At 41.3% G+C, this 12668-nt stretch overlaps 2 protein-coding genes across 2 annotated transcripts in view; one reads left to right on the forward strand and one right to left on the reverse strand.

Moving 5' to 3' along the window:
* Window positions 1–4960, reverse strand: part of LOC139570287 (PH and SEC7 domain-containing protein 1-like) — an 82675-nt gene extending 77715 nt beyond the window's left edge. The window contains exon 1 of the mRNA XM_071392045.1: window positions 4579–4960. The gene's annotated coding sequence lies outside the window, so the exon portion shown is untranslated. The remainder of the gene's footprint in view (window positions 1–4578) is intronic.
* The window catches only part of LOC139570289 (very long chain fatty acid elongase 6-like), a 29895-nt gene continuing 21654 nt past the window's right edge, over window positions 4428–12668 (forward strand). The window contains exon 1 of the mRNA XM_071392053.1: window positions 4428–4625. The gene's annotated coding sequence lies outside the window, so the exon portion shown is untranslated. The remainder of the gene's footprint in view (window positions 4626–12668) is intronic.

The raw sequence follows: 12668 nt of genomic DNA on the forward strand, positions 1-12668 counted from the left end.
TATTCAATCTCTCCCTATCCCAGTCTGCTGTCCCCACATGCTTCAAGATGGCCACCATTTTTCCTGTACCCAAGAAGGCAAAGGTAACAGAACTAAATAACTATCGCCCCATAGCACTCACTTCTGTCATCATGAAGTGCTTTGAGAGACTAGTCAAGGATCATATCACCTCCACCTTACCTGTCACCCTAGACCCACTTCAATTTGCGTACCGCCCCAATAGATCTACAGACGATGCAATCGCCATCACACTGCACTCTGCCCTATCCCACCTGGACAAGAGGAATAACTATGTAAGAATGCTGTTCATTGACTACAGCTCAGCATTCAACACCATAGTACCTTCCAAGCTCGTTAAGCTTGAAGCCCTGTGTCTCAATCCCGCCCTGTGCAATTGGGTGCTGGACTTCCTGATGGGCCGCCCCAGGTGGTGAAGGTAGGAAGCAACATCTCCACTTCACTGATCCTCAACACTGGGGCCCCACAAAGGTGCGTGCTCAGCCCCCTCCTGTACTCCCTGTTCACCCATGACTGCTCGCCTCCAACTCAATCATCAAGTTTGCAGACGACACAACAGTAGTGGGCTTGATTACCAACAATGACGAGACATTCTATAGGCAGGAGGTGAGGGCCCTCGGAGTGTGGTGTCAGGAAAACAACCTCTCACTCAACGTCAACAAAACAAAGGAGATGATCGTGGACTTCAGGAAACAGCAGAGGGAGCAACCCCCTATCCACATCGACGGGACAGCAGTGGAGAAGATGTAAAGTTTTAAGTTCCTCGGCTTACACATCACAGACAAACTGAAATGGTCCACCCGAACAGACAGTGTGGTAAAGAAGGTGCAACAGCGCCTCTTCAACCTCAGGAGGCTGAAGAAATTTGGCTTATCAACTAAAGCCCTCACAGATGCACAATTGAGAGCATCCTGTCGGGCTGCATCACCGCCTGGTACGGCAACTGCACCGCCCATAACCGCAGGGCTCTCCAGAGGGTGGTGTGGTCTGCACAACGGATCACTGGGGGCAAACTACCTTCCCTCCAGGACACCTACAGCACCCGATGTCACAGGAAGGCCAAAAAGATCATCAAGGACAACAACCACCCGAGCCACTGCCTGTTCACCCCACTATCATCCAGAAGGCGAGGTCAGTACAGGTGCATCAAAGCTGGGACCGAGAGACTGAAAAATAGCTTCTATCTCAAGGCTATCAGACTTTTAAACAGCCATCACTAACACAGGGAGGCTGCTGCCTACATAAATGGATTACTAGTCACTTTAATAATGTTTACATATCTTGCATTACTGATCGCATATGTATATACTGTATTTTATACCATCTATTGCATCTTGCCTATGCTGCACGGTCATTGCTCATCCATATATTTATATGTATATATTGTTATTCCCTTCCTTTACTTAGATTTGTGTGTATTAGGTAGTTGTTGTGGAATTATTAGATTACTTGTTAGATATTGCTACACTGTCGGAACTAGAAGCACAAGCATTTCGCTACACTCACAATAACATCTGCTAACCATGTGTATGTGACCAATAAAATTGGATTTGATTTGATTTGATTCAATGAGGTATAACCATTCAACTGAAGTTTTTGCCGCAGGTTTGCAGGGATAATATGGCCTCTTGTACATCTGAAATCTATGGATACTGGTTAACTGCTGAGCAATTTATTTTGTAGGGAAATGCAATGGCAAGCAGAACTGCAAAGATAATGAAGAAGATCTGTGTGTGTGTGTGTGTGTGTGTGTGTGTGTGTGTGTGTGTGTGTGTGTGTGTGTGTGTGTGTGTGCGTGTGCGTGTGCGTGTGCGTGTCCGTGTGTGTACACGGTACTGTGTCTATAGGTGGGCCGTTCCACGAAATAAGTGCCTTTTTTCGTTGCGGTTTTTTAAGTAGAATTTGTGAACAAATATTGGATTTTAAAAGCCTGTATTATTAAATGAAGTACCCTTTAATATAGACCATATGGACATTTCAATAAATCTGATTTGTAATATGAATAAAGACTTGCTCAAGTGCGAAAATTCAGCATTTTGACATGTTTTTCTGTGTATCCTCTGTGAATTCTAGGAATATTTAAACCCACTTAACCACACATTTCTCCAAGTTTTCACCATCATTGTAAAGGCATAGCTATTTTTTGTTGTTGTTGACGAAGCCATTTCTGAAGATGATTATTTATTTCATGTTATTAGTGCTTCATTTTATCATCAAAAACCCCTGTACCTAATTTTTAGGTCAACCCTGTTACGTGAACTGAACTCTCGTTTTAATATGGTGAAACTATTCCTTTAAAACAAATGTAAAGAGACATTGAACAACTTATAGTTAAATCATAGTGTAAAAGCAGGTGAGCTGGTTCTACTCTTTTTGGCCATTTTATGGTGGAAAACTGAGATGGTAGAACATAACATGTCAACCCGGTTAACCATAGATAGACAGGCTAGAAATGTTTTAACAATTTCAATGTTTTAACAATATCAATGTTTTAGTGAAGCTTGCATTCAATTGCCCCTCCCTGCTGACACAACAAGCGTCCATTCCCCCTGTCACAATGGGATTTATAGCTGATGAAGTCGTCAACCCTGTTATGGTCAACCCTGTTACTTTATTAGGCACTTAATATGCACTTACTTTAGTAACCTCCTAAAATGGGATAATGTGTTTTTTAGTTGATTATGACCGAATGTTAAAATTAGCTGAAAGAAAATACATTTTTCTAACAAGTTACACTACTCAAAAGGCACCTAATTGTTGGAACAACCCAGGTATGTAGGAGGTGAGGAGGACAATAACATTGTGAATACAGTGATACAGTTGTCATGTGACAGAGCAAGAGCAAGAGAGAGGAGCCTGGTGGGAGAACCCAGGGAAAGCTGCAACCTGGTCTCAGAGCATTTCGTATCATTCTGTATGTAAATCCAAGACACTCCATTCTGTAAGTTTCTCTAGATAAGTTGCATTTGCAAAATATTTAAAGAAACTGAAAAACATATATCAAGCAAATATTTGTATATTCCACAAGTATTATCAGATTAACTATTTTGTACAGGTAATTATCAGACTCAAGTTACAAATGCTGGTAAACACTCAAATACATTTAGTTTAAAAACATCACAAAAGTAGTGCACTGGGCCTTTACTAGTCCTGTATTAGCGACCAATATAGATGCCGTCAGCGTGGGCAATTTTTTATTCTGCAAAATCGCAGCACCCCCACCCCGAAACTACTTCCTAGTGCTATAGCTACGTGGCTAGGTGGCTAACGTTAGCTAGGCTAGGGGTTAGGTTAGGGGTTGGGGTTAAGGTTAGAGTTAAGGTTACGAGTTAGGTTTAAAGGGTTAAGGTTAGTTGAAGGGTTAGCTAAAATGGTTAAGGTTAAGGTTAGGGTTAGGGGAAGGGTTAGCTAACATGCTAAGTAGTTGCAATGTTACTAAAGTTTTCTGTGACGTTCGCATTATACGCCCACCCATCCACTCCTTATGTTTTTGCCTAAAGTAACCTTCTGTCTTATGTAACCATACCAAACGTAACATATCATACTAATTTAAGTGTCCTGGATTTACATTTACTATGTTATGTCTAGTCTATGAGATCAGGCTGGGCGAAAGCACTTCATAAAGTGCAACAAATTAAGACAGATACTTTCAGCTGTCTGTAGTAGTAGGGGAGAGAGCTCCTCCTAGGAGGCATTTGACAGTGGTCCTGGAATGGTCATGTAGCCTTCTCCCCTAAGGCAGCTGCAGTAGTGAGCAGTCTCTGCAGTATAATTCATCATCATCAGCATACATCAACATACATTATGGGAAATATTGTGTCTCAACTAGGCCTCTCTACATGCTAAGTTATAGCAAGACCTCATCTGATGTAGAACTCATTCAATATTCAATGTAGACTAGTAATGTTATATATGTTGACAATGGCAACTTGACAATCTCAGAAACTCACGGCCACTCACTGTGGCAATTTCTGAAAATGCAGTTATGTGAGGTATTTCTCACTAAAATAAACAATTATGTGTATTTACACAGATTTAACACAAAATATTTTATGTCAATATTTTCTGCTTCAAAATACTCTATTATATTGAGTAGATATTATAAACTCTCAATTAGCCTGGCCTGACTGATACAGACATCCTGATGGTTAAAGTATTCATTTACATTCTCCTCACGTAGCTCACAATCAATATGCCACAGTCGTCAATCACACATAACTTTTCCACTTAAGACCAAAACTTAATACCAATGTGTATGACTAAAATATGCAATGCGATAAAAAAAAGAATGGTGAAAGATAGATACAGTTAAATTACAGCAACGTCGACGACACTTCACGACCTTTTTAGAGGTTGCACATTTTACAGGTACACCACGAAAACATGGTGCAATGAATGTCCCGAGCGTCAAGTTATTCTTAATTGACATTAGTCATTGATATGTTTGAGTAGAAGGCTACTTTTCCCTATTATCTATAACAATGACCTGCACAGGAACGTGACGTCCTGTTGATTAATTACATGCGAAGGTGTAAAACGTGACACTTGCTGGACACTTACCGGGACATTTGGAAGGCTAAACGTTGCAGAAGTACAGCACGGTATCGGTGAGTCGGTCTGACGGCATGTTACTATAGCATAGCCCACGGATGGGCGATGGGTAGCCTATTACAACGGCGTACTGCAGGCAACACGCTGTTATTGGCACTGCAGTCCGCATACAGACGAGCTCTTCGAGATGATCGTCGAGCTTCCCAAGTCAGCTTCGAGTCCCATTAGGTATGGGATCATCAGGTTGAAATAGACATTACCTGAAATAGATACGCAAAGGCGATGATATGTGGTTCTGAAATGGACAGCTCCTTTAGGTTTTTTTTATGGGAAGGAAAGATGCTGGTAGAGCAGGGTTCCCCAACTGGTGGTCCGCATGCCGAATTTGGCCTGTGGGTTAAAAAAAATTGGGGGACATAACCCAGCTAGCACATTTGGTTCCTTATACATTGTTGTTGTCCCATTGGTTCTGGGAATGAAGCCATGAGTTTCCTGACAGGTAAAATCCAATGTTTTTTAAACGAATATAAGTGAAAATTCCGGCCTCTTCTGGGAAAATAATTTTTTAGGTTGCAGGGAGGTTCAGATTATGTTTTACTATGGTTCCCAATTTTTTTTCCAGGGAGGTTTTATTAAAGATGCACTATGCAGAAATCGCTCTGCTATTTCCTGGTTGCAAAAATTCTCATTGTTTGCCTAATTTCACTTTGTGATAAAACAAGAAAGTATAGTGTAGAGAATCATTGTACCATCTAAACCACTATGAAATATATTTTCCATAACCAGGATAGAGCTACCATGCCATGTTTTTTTAACAGATACAAAGCTGCTCATTTTAGTCTATTCCAACAGATTCCATTTCAAAGGAAACAAACGCTCATTAAGATCAGGTGTGGCCAATTAGTACACACTTGAACACACTTAACAAGATAGAGGATAGAGTTGTTGTTGATGCTAAGAATGGAATGTACAGTTGAAGTCGGAAGTTTACATACACCTTTGCATACACCTATAATGTTATTTTGTCAAGTTCCTTAAATGTGGTGAGAATGTTCCAAAGCCAAGCAACTATCCCGCACCATTCCCAGAACGTTGTGGGAAGGTTGTGCAAAAAACCAACAAGCCTCTCACCAACCTCTAAGAAACATATGATTCTCAGAACATTATGTGCTGGGTTGGGAAACAACTGTAATAACACCAGCAAATCAGGGATTTTAATTTTGGAAATCTGTACCAAGGTAATAGATATATATATATATACAGTATATATATATATATATATGTGATCGTATACAAATGTAAGCAAGGTTTAAAATTGTGATGTTTTAGTCAAATATTATATCTGTTTGGGCTTCTTGCGGTCAATTTACAGTCTATAATTAAGTTCCGGCCCCCTGACCATACGCTCAAGAAAAAATGGTCCCGCTGTTGAATCTGGTTGATGATCCCAGCAGTAGAGCGTCTACTGCAACATTCAGTAGGATCATCTATCCTTCCAGACATCACAACACACTAGATCACGCTCGCACCATATCACACCCTCCCTACCAGCTCGAGCCTATGCTCAGTCACTGCAGTCCAGACTGTTATTAGTTTACAGGTATGACAAGTTATTCAGGTGTTGTGCGGAGGGGATCAGTGAACAGTAGGCTCACTAGACTACAGAATGATGTCATTTGATGGCAATGCTGTTGGCAAAATGTATAAACCCCTACAAAAAAATTACATTAATTAGAATCCACACAATAATTCACATTTCCTGTTGCTGAATGATTATTTCCCTGCTGTAGCAAACTGGTTCATATTAAGATCCTACATATGTATGACATGATTTTGCTTATCGGTACATTAGGTGTCACTCATATTTGTATTGATTTACACAACATACTCCTGGATGAAAACCTGAGATAAGCTAAATATGTTTATGTATTTCATATTGACTTCCTATGGAAAGTTCCTGATGAGAGTGTGGAACCCCCTCATAGATATAGCTAGTAGTACAGGCAAGAGGCTATGATTTAAGTCAGGTGCAGTAAGGGTTTCATATGAAAACTCAACAGAAAGGCAAGATACATTATTATTTTGTTTTAAATACTTAATTTGAACCCACAAATCACATTACAGTCGAGAAGGACTCCAACATTTCAAAGAAAACAGATATCTGGACACTTCTGGATATAGAAAGCACCTTCTTCATAAAGCTAGGCTGCCATTGACTGCTGACACAGAGCAGTTCATTGCTAGCTGTTTTGCCTTTGTCCTATGCAGGCCAGCAATCTGAAGGCCACCTACTGTCAGCCTGTGTACATGGCCGAGACTCTCAAATATCAGCACCACATGTTTGTACTGATAGCCAAGGCTGTTCAGGTGTGACACAAGTGGATGGCACTTTTTATTTATTGATTTATTTTTACCCCAATTGGTAGTTACAGTCTTGTGCCATCACTGCAACTCCCGTACGGACTCTGGAGAGGCGAAGGCTGAGAGCCATACGTCCTCTGAAACACAATCCTGCCAAGTCGCACTGCTCGCTTAACCCAGAAGCCAGCCGCACCAATGTGTCGGAGGAAACACTGTACAACTGACGACCGGAATCAGCTTGCAAGCGCCCGGCACGCCACAAGCAGTCGCTAGAGCGCGATAGGACAAGGAAATCCTGGCCGGCCAAACCCTCCCCTAACCTGGACGATGCTCTGCCTCATGGGTCTCCTGGTCACGGCCGGCTTTGACACAGCCTGGGAACGAACCCGGGGCTGTAGTGACGCCTCAAGCACTGTGATGCAGTGCCTTAGACCGCTGCACCACTCTGGAGGCCCATATTTTAGCAACTTGGCAGCAAAGGTCTGCTCCATGTAGGAGCCAAAAGAGCAACCCACTTCCAAAATGAGCACCTCCCTTTGGCCTCCCCCACAACAACAATATCTGGTATATTTGGTATACAAGAAAACAAATCATCATCAACATCAAATCAGCCTCCTCGGACAACTAAATGTTGGTGAATATGCACTGATGGTGGTACTGCCTGTCTCACCTCTCTCTCTCACACACACACACACACACACACACCACACACACACACACAGACACAGACACAGACACACACACACACACACACACACACACACACACACACACACACACACACACACACACACACACACACACACACACACACACACACACACACACACACACAAACCTCGATATAGGCCTTTTTTGAAATTATGGACGTGACAGGCAACTGCAAAGAATGGAATGCTGCTTCACTGGTTTCCCTGGTAATGAGTGACCGACCCATCTTTGCAAGGCGATGCACTGAACAATGGACTATTTTTTACCGCATATATTAGGCCTAAAATAAAAAACCTCTAAGTTATTTCAGGGGAGTTTGAAGGTAAGGCATTGGTAAAAAAAAAAACGTACTTACAGTAATACATTCCACTGAAAAACATAATAATTGACACCAATTTGAAACTGGTGTGTTAGTGCTGGGATAGAAGAAAATGTGCACTGCCTGGGGGGTCTGAGAAACACTGCGCTGGTGGATCATCATGTCCCCAGGTAACTGAGCAGTAACTCCCACTGTCTCGGTCAGTGTGTGGCACTGCTCTCGAGATCTTCTTCTGCTCTTTACCGCCACCCGTTGGCTTCAGGGGATGATGTAATAAGTAAACCAAAGGGCAGGGAGGTTGGTTGAGAGCAGAGAGACTCATGCCAGCAGCCCTGGCGCCATGCCTGGTAAAAAGCACACCATGAGGCCTTGTTCTAACTTTCACAGCCTGTTCTTCACTTTGTCCTCAAACGAACAATATTCGTTCTATTCCATGAGAACTCCTCTGTGGAATGTTCATCTAGGTTACTTCTAGAATGTTTTTAATTAATTTGGGATGACATCTGTCTGCTGTTGTTGTTGCACTGTAAGTGTAAATGATTTACCAAGGCTTATCCCAAGTGCATTTATTATGTATTGTTTTATGTGTTTAAGTCTTGAGTTATAACATACTGTATCTGCAGACACATTATCCCACACTATGACACTCTAACACAGTGGTTCCCAACCAGGGGTACTAGGACCTGGGGGTACTTGGCTTATCCACAGGGGGTACTTGAGAAGAATCATGAGACCATAGTCCTACTGGTAAAATGCTCATGAGGGGGTACTTCAGTGGTACTCCGGGCAGAGATAAATTCAGTTGGTGGTACAATAACCGAAAAAGGTTGGGAACCACTGCCTTAGCACATCTTAGTTTTGTCCAGAAGATGGCATCATTCTCCTACCAGTAGGTTATTAGCCAGTCTTCTAAACATGGGTTGGTGAATGTGACCAAACTCAAATTCCCACAGTATTATTGGATAAACTGTTGGCCACATCTTCTGGCTACATCATTCTGGTTGAACATGTGTTATGCCAAATGTGTGGGAATACTTTAAAGCTTTTACAATTACAATTTTTGTGATTTAGCAGAAGCTCTCATCCAGAGCAACTTACAGTTAGTGCATTCATCTAAAGATAGCTAGGTGGGACACCCACATATCACAGTCATGGTAAGTACATGTTTCTTCAATAAAGTGGTGGTGGTGGTGGGGGGGGGGGGGGGGGTGCTGTGGGATTATTTAAGATACTCTTTGAAGAGGTAGGGTTTCAGATCTTTTTGGGAGATGGGCTAGGACTCTGCTGTCCTAGCTTCAGTGGGAAGCTCGTTCCACAATTGGGGTGCCAAGACAGAGAAGAGCTTGGACTTGGCTGATTGGGAGCTGCCCTCCCGTAAGGGTTGGGGTGTTGGGTTTGAGCATAGCCTGAAGGTAGGGCGGGGTAGTTCCTCTTGCTGTTCTGTTGTAGTGGAAGCAAGCTTAGACTGTAAATAATTATTCAGTAATCCCTATCAGTGGTGGACTGGGACTGGGACTGAGGAGCAAGGCCCAGCCAATCAGAATGAGTTTTCCCCCACAAAAGGCTTCATTCGAAACAGAAATACTCCTCAGTTTCATCATCTGTCTGGGTGGCTGGTCTCAGACGATCCCGCAGGTGAAGAAGCCGGATGTGGAGGTCCTGGGCTGACGTGGTTACACGTGGTCTGCGGTTGTGAGGCTGGTTGGACATACTGCCAAATTCTCAAAAATGATGTTGGAGGCAGTTTATTGTAGAGAAATTAACATTAAATGATCTGGCAACAGAGACATGGTCTACCTCATCTTTTTTAACCAGCTGGAAATACAACTCACAACTCACCACTATAACTGGGCCTCTGCTCTAGCCATTTTGTTTCCCTCCCTGTTGTGCTGTCTGTCTGTCTCAGCATCTTCTCTGCTGTCACTCTGTGCTTCTTGTTGTCTGTCTGTCTGTCTGTCTGTCTATCTGCTTAAGCCTTATAAGTTATAAAAGCCAAGCTAACGACTTAAGGCCGGTTTATATTTGGTCTAAAGACATGTCTGTAGACAATTAGAATGTGACAAATGTCGCTAGTCAAAACAACATTTAAATTATTCTCCGGTGGAATGTTTTTAGACCATCGTTGCGACTGTCGGTTACCTTGTCGCACAGACATGAAAAAAGTTACAAGTCTCTGCGACTGTTGCAAGGTTTGTTGTCATGGTTATCGAACTGCCACAGCAACCAGACCAAATCCTTCTGTGACAAGATGATGTAGGAGTTCTAAAATTCTCTGATAGAATGATCTACTTTTATTTTGCCGCACTGTGGCGGTAAGCTATTTTCTGTAAGCTTGCATTAACTTGTAAATAATTATGGTGTGGTGGATTTATTTTCATGTAATAATTCATAAAAAGTAACTAAAGTTAAGAGGTTGTCAGCAATACTCATTATTTGAACTGGCTAGCCAGCTAGCTAACAAGGTAGCAACAAACCAAAACATTGTTTAGAAATGTGCTTCTAGTTGCCTGGCTTGCTATGTTGACATTAGCTAAATTCATTTTTAAACGGATGGGTTTATTGGTGTTAAAATAGAAAAGTATGCTATTTGGAGCTGATGTCATGCAGAGGCTGTTGTTTTGTGTACTTTTTCCTAACGACAACGACAAGTTTGATGTCAGACGACAATAGAATGTTCATGATGTCTCTACGACAATCGTCTACAGACATGTCAATAGACGGACTGTAAAACCAGCCTTTATGCTATATTGCAAATGAGTGCGTCATGTGTGTTTCCATGAATCAACACCTACCCTAAGTGTTAATTACTACAGGATTCCAGACTAACATTTTCCCCTGGTGTCACTGGTGCCTCTAACTTTTACTGTTGGTGGCACTAGTCCATGATTTGGTGATTTGGTTGGACCCAATTCATGACTAATCATCTTATAAAGTCATTCATAGTGATTTATTAAGAAGTGTAATAAATACTCTACTGAGGTATTAAAGAAATAAGTTGTTTCATCTAACACGTCCAAGCAGGAATGCATGACTCAAGATATTTTGGATGTTCAACCTAATCCAGTGCTTGACATGAATTTTGGGTTGACAATTAAACTATAGTTGCTATATTTTACAGTCTAAATAGGACTCCAGAATTTTCAATAGAGATGAATTGCATACATCTTTATATGCACTAACTAATATCATAACCTAATTAATTTGGCGTTCAACACCGGAAGAAATGGAAACTCAAAACCCATTAATGAGATCGCTAACCCTAAATATAATACCCACTGCTAGTAGCTATGTATTCAACCTACAATAAATGTAATGTCCTAAAAAAACTTTGCAGTTGTAGACTACTACCTATGAGACCTATACCCTATGCCCTCGCAATGGCCGCTTCGCATTTCGCTCATGTGTCGCTCCATATCCATATCAAATAGTTTGTTGTAAAATAATTGCTATTAAGCTGAATATTGAAAGTTGAGAAATAAACATTTTACCAACAGAAAGCTGAGACCCTCCTCTCTTTAACAGGGACAACGGGACGAAGCTTCCAAAACTGTCTTTTTCTTCCAAAGCTATGCAATTGCATTTTGAAATGTTATATGTTCAGAATGCATTTCTACTCTCTCATCACAGTAGCAGCCCCTTCAAAATAAGATGTTTTGAGTGAAGTGACAATGTAGAATGTGCTCTTTCTACTTTTATAGGCAACCTTTCAGTTTTTTACGATCTATGATCGTGGCTGTCTAACTGATGATGGCAGCAAAGGCTGCTCAGAGGAGGACGGCTCATAATAATGGCTGGAACGGCGCGGATGGAATGGCATCAAACACATAGAAACCATGTGTTTGATGTACTTGATACCATTCCACTCATTCTCTCCAGCTATTACCACGAGCCCGTTCTCCCCAATTAACTTCTGGCTAGGCCCCTTTTTTCTCAATTTCCGCCTGAATGACGTGCCCAAAGTAAACTGCCTGTTGCTCAGGCCCTGAAGCCAGGATATGCATATAATTGGTACCATTGGAAAGAAAACACTTAGAATTTAGTAGAAATTTTAAAATAATGTAGGAGAATATAACACAATAGATATGGTAGGAGAAAATCCAAAGAAAAACCAACCGGAATATTTTTATTTTGAGAGACCATCCTCTTAGAATGGCAAGTATAAGGTCATACTGAAAATTAGCTCCCTGGATACAATTCCTATGACTTCCACAGCAGTCGATGTTTCAGGCTTGAAACTTCAAAAATGAATAAGAAATATCAGTTTTAATACAGGGACACAGTCTTGGAAATTCGTGTTTGGGTTCGCCATGAAGACAGGATGCACCTGCTAAAATCAGTTTCCTATTGAACATAGTTCTTTTCGTAATAAATATTATAGTTTGATTACATTTTAGGGTATGTGAGGAGTAAATAGAAACGTATTTTGACTTGTTGAAACAAAGTTTAGGGGTAGATTTTCAGATTCCTTTCTCTGCATGTTGAAAGAGTGGATTACTCAAATCGATGGCGCAAACTAAACTGACCTTTTGGGATATAAAGAAGGATTTTATCTTACAAAACGACACTACATGTTATATCTGGGACCCTTTGGATGACAAATCAGAGGAAGATTTTCAAAAAGGAAGTGAATATTTAATCGCTATTTGTGAATTTATGAAACCTGTGCCGGTGGAAAAATATTTTGATGTGGGGGCGCCGTCCTCAAACA

The sequence above is a fragment of the Salvelinus alpinus genome, chromosome 3 (assembly GCF_045679555.1).
Source record: "Salvelinus alpinus chromosome 3, SLU_Salpinus.1, whole genome shotgun sequence".
Lineage (NCBI taxonomy): Eukaryota > Metazoa > Chordata > Actinopteri > Salmoniformes > Salmonidae > Salvelinus > Salvelinus alpinus.